Genomic DNA, 6,490 nt, shown 5'->3' with positions numbered 1-6,490 from the left:
ACTTAAGCAGCTGCAGTATGACATTTGGGATAAGAACTACCTCAACTTTTTTTAATTTGTGGCAATAAAATATATTTACCACAATGGTTCTGTTGCCTTATTTTTGTAAATCGGGAGGGAAGGGAATGATGGAGGGAGTGAAGAGAGAGAGGGAAGGGAATGACAAAGGGAGTTTTTTAAAAATAAATTCCAATTAAGGGGCAATTTAGCATGGCCAATTCACCTACACTGCACATTTTTGGATTGTGGGGGTGAGACCCCCAGACATGGGGAGAACATGCAAACTCCGCATGGATAGTGACCCGAGGCCTCAGCGCTGTGAGGCAGCAGTGCTAACCACTGCATCACTGTGGAGGAAGGTGTTGTGCATTGTACTTAGAGGATAAAAGAATGGAAATGCTGAAGCACGTGGGTTGAATGTAGTAATCAACAGAGGTTTATTCGATGGTTGATAACTGTGGAAAGGTTGGTCTAAACTGTCTCTAAGCTCGCAAAGTAGCCAGAGACTTCGCGGGCTATCACGTAAATCAACTCTTAAAGTGACCGTGCAACAGCACAACAACAACCCACAGGTATAACATTCCTCTCCATTTACTTATAAGGTCCAACACAGCAAATAACTGCAGTATTTTTACATAGTCATTGAAACATATATGGAAGGGAAGGCATTAAATCATTACACAATAATAATGCAAATAATGGTAAGATAAACTGGTGAGCATCTATTCCGCACTGGTTGCCTGCGTACTTCAGGGATTTGGTTGTTCTTGACCATAGATGTACACTCAGGTTCTTCTATGGATGTCTCTACCATGGAAGGTGTTACAGTCTCTTTTGCAGAAGGAAGACTAGTAGCAGCAGGGGCTTCTTCAGCAATCTCGGTTTCAGCCGATTGACTTGAAATTGCAGTCACATGATCTGATGATATGGACCATGTTTCCTCTTGAGGTAGTTCTGCCATACATGATACTGGCACATCGATACCTGTAGCTAACAACTGATCTGGGTGTCGTCTCCACACTAGCTCATCTCCAGTTTGTATTGTATATAGAGAAAGGGGCAGTTTGAGCCAATACAGTTGCAGGAAACTAATTCTCGCTAGTGGTATAGCTGCACGCCAACACATGCTCTCGTTGTTTAAACAAGTGTGTTCACTAATTACCTCTCAGAATTCTGCTCAGAATCTGCGACTGCTGATTACGTGCCTCAACGTGTCCTGCAGTAAGAGTAGATGAAATGTAGTTCTCAGATTCCTCTTCATTCGTAATAAAGCTGGGGAACTCTGAGTAGTCGCATGTGTGCTGTTGCGATACGTCATCAAGAGACCGTTTAAGCAGTGATGTAATGAATTTGTCCTTAGAAACTTTCAGTGCATGCTTCAATGACTGGATAAACCTTTCTGCTAAACTATTTGTGGATGGGTTGGTTTTATGCTGTTTTAACGAGTTGGGTAGCACTCATCTTTAAATAGTTCTCAAACTCCTGAGTCATGAATTGTGGACGGTTGTCACTCGCGATTTGTTCTGGTTTCCCAAATGTGGCGAAAATCCCATTGAGATGGTTTGTTCCGTGATTGTTGACTTCATCGGGACCACCTCAGGTCACTTGGAGTGTGCGTCTACGACAACCATGAACATGTGCTCCTCATATGAACCAACAAAGTCAATGCGCAAACATTGCCAATGCATTTCAGGCCGCTCTCATGAATACAATGGGGACTACGGTGATGCGTTCCTTACCCACGCACATGACTGGCACAGTCCAACTTTTTTCTCTATCTGGGCATTGATTCCTGGCCACCATAAGTAGGTCCATGTGAGTTCCTTAATTCAAACTATAACTAGGTATCCTTTTTTAAAATAAATTTCGAGTACCCAATTATTCTTTTCCAATTAAGGGGCAATTTAGTATGGCCAATCCCCCTGACTTGCACATCTTTGGGTTGTGGGGGTGAAATCCACGCAGACACGGGGAGAATGTGCAAACTCCACACAGACAGTGACCCGGGGCCAGGATTGAACCTGGGTCCTCAGCGCCCTGAGGCAGCAGTGCTAACCACTGTGCCACTGTCCCGTCCATATGTAGGTGTCCTTCATGTAATTATTCCGATATTCTTTGTCACAAATTTGGAGGATTATACTCATCCCCTACAATAGGCATCCTACCTGTACTGTCAACTTGGGGTTTCTGGAAATATACGGCTTTTATTCAGGAGGTATTCCCGCTATTTTCCAGTACCTTCCTCATCACGGGTCATTTCTGTTATGTCGTTGGATCTGAGCTGCAGTCACTGGAATGTGATCTATCTGCTTTCAGTAGAAGAAACTGTCACTACTGAGTGGTATCTGCCCAGCAGGCAAATATGATAATTCATCAGCATTGGCATGGCTGTCTGACCGCAGAAGCGGGATTCTCCCATTCCGGCACGATGGCCCGACGCCGGCGTAAAAAACGGCGCGAACCAGTCCAGCGTCGGGCTGACCGGAAGGTGAGGACGCACTTCCGGGGGCTAGGCCGGCGGCGGAGGGGTTAGCGCCATGCCAGCCGGCGCCGAAGGGACTGCACGAGTTAGCACATGCACAGAACCGCCGGCGTGGTTCAGCGCATGCGCAGACCAGCCGGCGTATTCTGGCGCATGCGCAGGGGAGGTGTCTTCTCCGTGCCGGCCATGGCAGAGCCCTACAGGACCGGCACAGAAGGAAGAAGTGCCCCCACGGCACAGGCCCACCCGCAGATCGGCGGGCTCCGATCGCAGGCCAGGCCACCCTGGGGCACCCCCTGGGGTCGGATCCCCCCGTGCTCCCCCCACCTCGAGGACTGCACCAGCCAGCCTACCAGCCAGGTCCCGCCATGTGGGACCATGTCCAATCCACGCCGGCGGGACTGGCCAGAAACCGACGGCAGCTCGGCCCATCGGGGGGGTCGGAGAATCCCGCCCATGATGTTTGATCTCATCGGAATGTGCAGATAATAATAAAGACCATTGTGGGAGTCTACTTGCTGCCAACTTTCGTTTTGAGTTGGGAGCTGGCTGTGGCTCTGAGTTTTACTTTCGGCTCACACTGTTGGAAGCTGGATTCAGACAAAGAACCTCTGTCCTTTAGTGCTCAGCATATTTAAAATGAATGCAAAGAGATTCAGCTCGGCAGTTGTCCTCTCACAGTGGCCACCTGTACTCCCAGTACCTCCGAGTCACTCTTACCTCTTGTTCTCCAACACTGAGGGCATTTAAAAGTTTATTGGATAAACATATGGATGATAATGGCATAGTGTAGGTTAGATGGCTTTTGTTTCGGTGCAACTTCGTGGGCCGAAGGGCCTGTACTGCGCTGTATCGTTCTATGTAATCATTGTGGAAGCTGATGTGGAAAAATGCAATTTTTTAAAAAATTACTTAGTTAAAATTCAGAAATTTGAAATCACATAAACAAAGCATGGGTTGCAATCAAATGAGTTGTACTGACCTACATTTGCCAAAACCTAATTTCATAACCTACTCAGCATTAAATCGCAATTAGAATCATAGAATCCCTACAGTGCAAAAGGAAGGCATTCGACCCATTAAGTCGGCACTGACCCTCTGCAAGAGCACCCTACCTAGGCCCAATCCTCCTTCCTATCCCTGTAACCCTACTGAGGGACAATTTACCATATCCAATCTATCTAACCTGCACATCTTTGGACTGTGGGAGGACGGTAGGGCAGCACGGTAGTACAAGTGGATAGCACTGTGGCTTCACAGCGCCAGGGTCCCAGGTTCGATTCCCTGCTTCGTCACTGACTGTGCGGAGTCTGCACGTTCTCCCCTTGTCTGCGTGGGTTTCCTCCGGGTGCTCCGTTTTCCTCCCACAGTCCAAAGACATGCAGGTTAGGTGGACTGCCAATGATAAATTGCCCTTAGTGACCAAAAAGGTTGGGAGGGGTTATTGGATTATGGGGATAGGGTGGAAGTGACGGCTTAAGTGGGTCGGCGCAGACTCGATGGGCCGAATGGCCTCATTCTGCACTGTATGTTCTATGTTCAAATCGGAGCACCTGGAGGAAACCCACGCAGACATGGGAAGAATGTTGTTATGGAGCAGGGTTTAGTATCTCTAAAGTATATCATTGAGTTCACCTGACCTACAACTGTTTATTAATTTTGGTTATGAGGAGTATAAGGGCCTACCTTTCAGATGTTATTCAACAGGAGGCTTTAAGCACATTTAAAAAAACAAAGTTTATTCTACGAATTCAGTTAATATTTTATAAACACACACAATAAGCATTTTTAATCAACTACAAACATAAATCCCCCACATAGCTACAGTTCTCTCTCTCTCTCTATATATATATATATATAACCCTAAATAACTTTCAACTGTTTCAATTTTATACCAACATCCACTAAACCAGGAAATCCCTTTTAACAAAACAGTAGGTTTGAATTCTTTCCAGAAAACAGTTATCACTTTTAAATTATCAAGTGATCTGGACACCTTTTAACATACAGAGAGAGAGAGAGAGAGAGAGATAATTGAATATAACCAGGCATCTTAGAATCTCACAGTTTTGTCCTCAGGATTTATTTTAAAACATTATTCTCCTGTACAGTAAAGCTTCTCTTCGGTGGAATACGAGTTGATGAAGCTCTTTAAACGTTTGAGCATTGCGTTCATTCTTTTTTAAAGCCAGCAATTCGCAATGCTGAATATTTTCTGACAAGCTTGTAATGGTCAATGATGCTTGGAGACTTTGTTAATTTTTTTGCAATCATTGTCCAAGTGTGTGACATCCTCAGGATGGTGAGAGAGAAGTGATTATTCCAAAGAATATTGCCTCAGTCTTTCGTAAACTGTTCGATGAGAATCAATAACTCAGTGTGATTAAAACATAACCATTACTTGTCTCTTCTGGCCTCAGCAGGGCACCCGGTCACACCCGCTTGTTAACATACATTATAATAATTGAAGCAGGTCAAAGGAGCAGTGGATTAGAATAACGGTAAAATCTGACTGGGCATCACCATTTATTGCTGGCAGTTCGTTACTGTCAAGGTGTAATTTCAATTGTCCATAATTAGCCATTGCTCACAAGGGGTCTTGGCATCTCTCTTTGAGTCAGGGCAAGAGAAGTGATTATAGCTCGAGGGGGCACCATTCGTCACCAAACATGGCTGACGAGGAATATCTCCCAATCTTACTGACTGCAGTGAACATTTTGGAAAGATTAGCAGGCTGATTGTCAACCTGTTTGGCTGCATCATGAATGCTCCTTCTGTAGTGAACAAGTCCGAGCTTGGGACTTAAATCCAGAGCTTCTAGCTCAGAAACAGGAGAGCCAGAATACTTCTGCTTAAAGGGTAAACATTACAACGTAACTAAATGGGTGGAATGTAGTACAGGGTGGCAGGATAGTCCCTGGCAAATCAAATGCTAATCAAAACCATGGTATAACGCTGACCAAATAAACTAAATTCCACTTTTTACTTTACCAGATTCTGAAACTGTTACCGCTAATTTTTCGGGGAAAATTTCTGCAATTCTGCTAGTTTTACAATCAAGGCCATTTATTTCTTGGGATGAAATGAGCCATCTGCCTTTTCTGTTGCACATGATTCAGGATTTTGCAAGATTACTATGGGTCTTTGCCTGAGAGAATATACCTCCCCATCTTTGATTATCACCCACAGGGTCCAGCCTATCATTTTGTACGCCTGTTGCTGATGGAACATTCGAAGAAAAGATACATCATCTAGACATTCCAGTTTCTCTTTCTCGGATTTGAGAATAAAGGAGCAACAGGATGGTTCAGACATCATAATTCATATATGAATAGAATCAAAGTGTAAAATTCTTCCAGCCGGTATGTTTAACAATATCATAAAGGTATGTGTGATGATTTCGCTTTGTTTAGCATCTCCAGCCTAATATTGTGTTCAAGATATCTCAAGAAATATCAAACAAACAGGAAATCTTCACGGACTCTTAAAAGGCTGCTCGTGAAGTGACCTTTGCTCCACGAATACTCTGTGAGTAAAACATTGAACAGATCTAAATTAGGAATGCAGTGTAACAAATGGTTAAAGATGTGCAATGTAGCACTTGTTATGCATATTGGAGGACAACGTCCAAAAAACAGGCGTGCAATCAAATCATAAGCAATGACTTTACAGAAGCGACCACACAACCATTGTACATTACACTCAGTTTTGCCTTTGTGAGAAACTTTCTAACTGCTGAACCTGTACAGGTACAAAGGTGGAGCATTTGGAATGTGAGAAAATCAGTAAATCCGTAACCGAATGGAAACAGTGAGAGTTAAACTGTGGACCCCCAAACAATGAAAATATAACAAACCATTCAGCGCACAGACAAAAATATAGGTCACAAATAATTGTCCCTGAACCAAATCATGCAGATTACTAGACACAACCCCAACTTATATTTGGCAATGAGTAACACGGCAAAATAAAATTTGTGACATACTATCTGGGATTGACAGACCTTCA

At 44.1% G+C, this 6,490-nt stretch overlaps 1 long non-coding RNA gene across 4 annotated transcripts in view; it reads right to left on the bottom strand.

Annotated features, from left to right (window-relative positions):
- Positions 1 to 4,200: 4,200 nt before the first annotated feature.
- LOC140429157 (uncharacterized) overlaps positions 4,201 to 6,490 on the bottom strand; it is a 41,006-nt gene continuing 38,716 nt past the window's right edge. For all 4 annotated transcript variants that reach the window (XR_011948995.1, XR_011948996.1, XR_011948994.1 and 1 more), the window contains one exon: positions 4,201 to 6,008. This is a non-coding gene — a long non-coding RNA (uncharacterized lncRNA). The remainder of the gene's footprint in view (positions 6,009 to 6,490) is intronic.

This window comes from Scyliorhinus torazame, chromosome 9, assembly GCF_047496885.1.
Source record: "Scyliorhinus torazame isolate Kashiwa2021f chromosome 9, sScyTor2.1, whole genome shotgun sequence".
NCBI classification, from domain to species: Eukaryota; Metazoa; Chordata; class Chondrichthyes; order Carcharhiniformes; family Scyliorhinidae; genus Scyliorhinus; species Scyliorhinus torazame.
The sequence above is the reverse complement of the archived record's forward strand: the minus strand, read 5'-3'. Positions and strand labels throughout refer to the sequence as shown.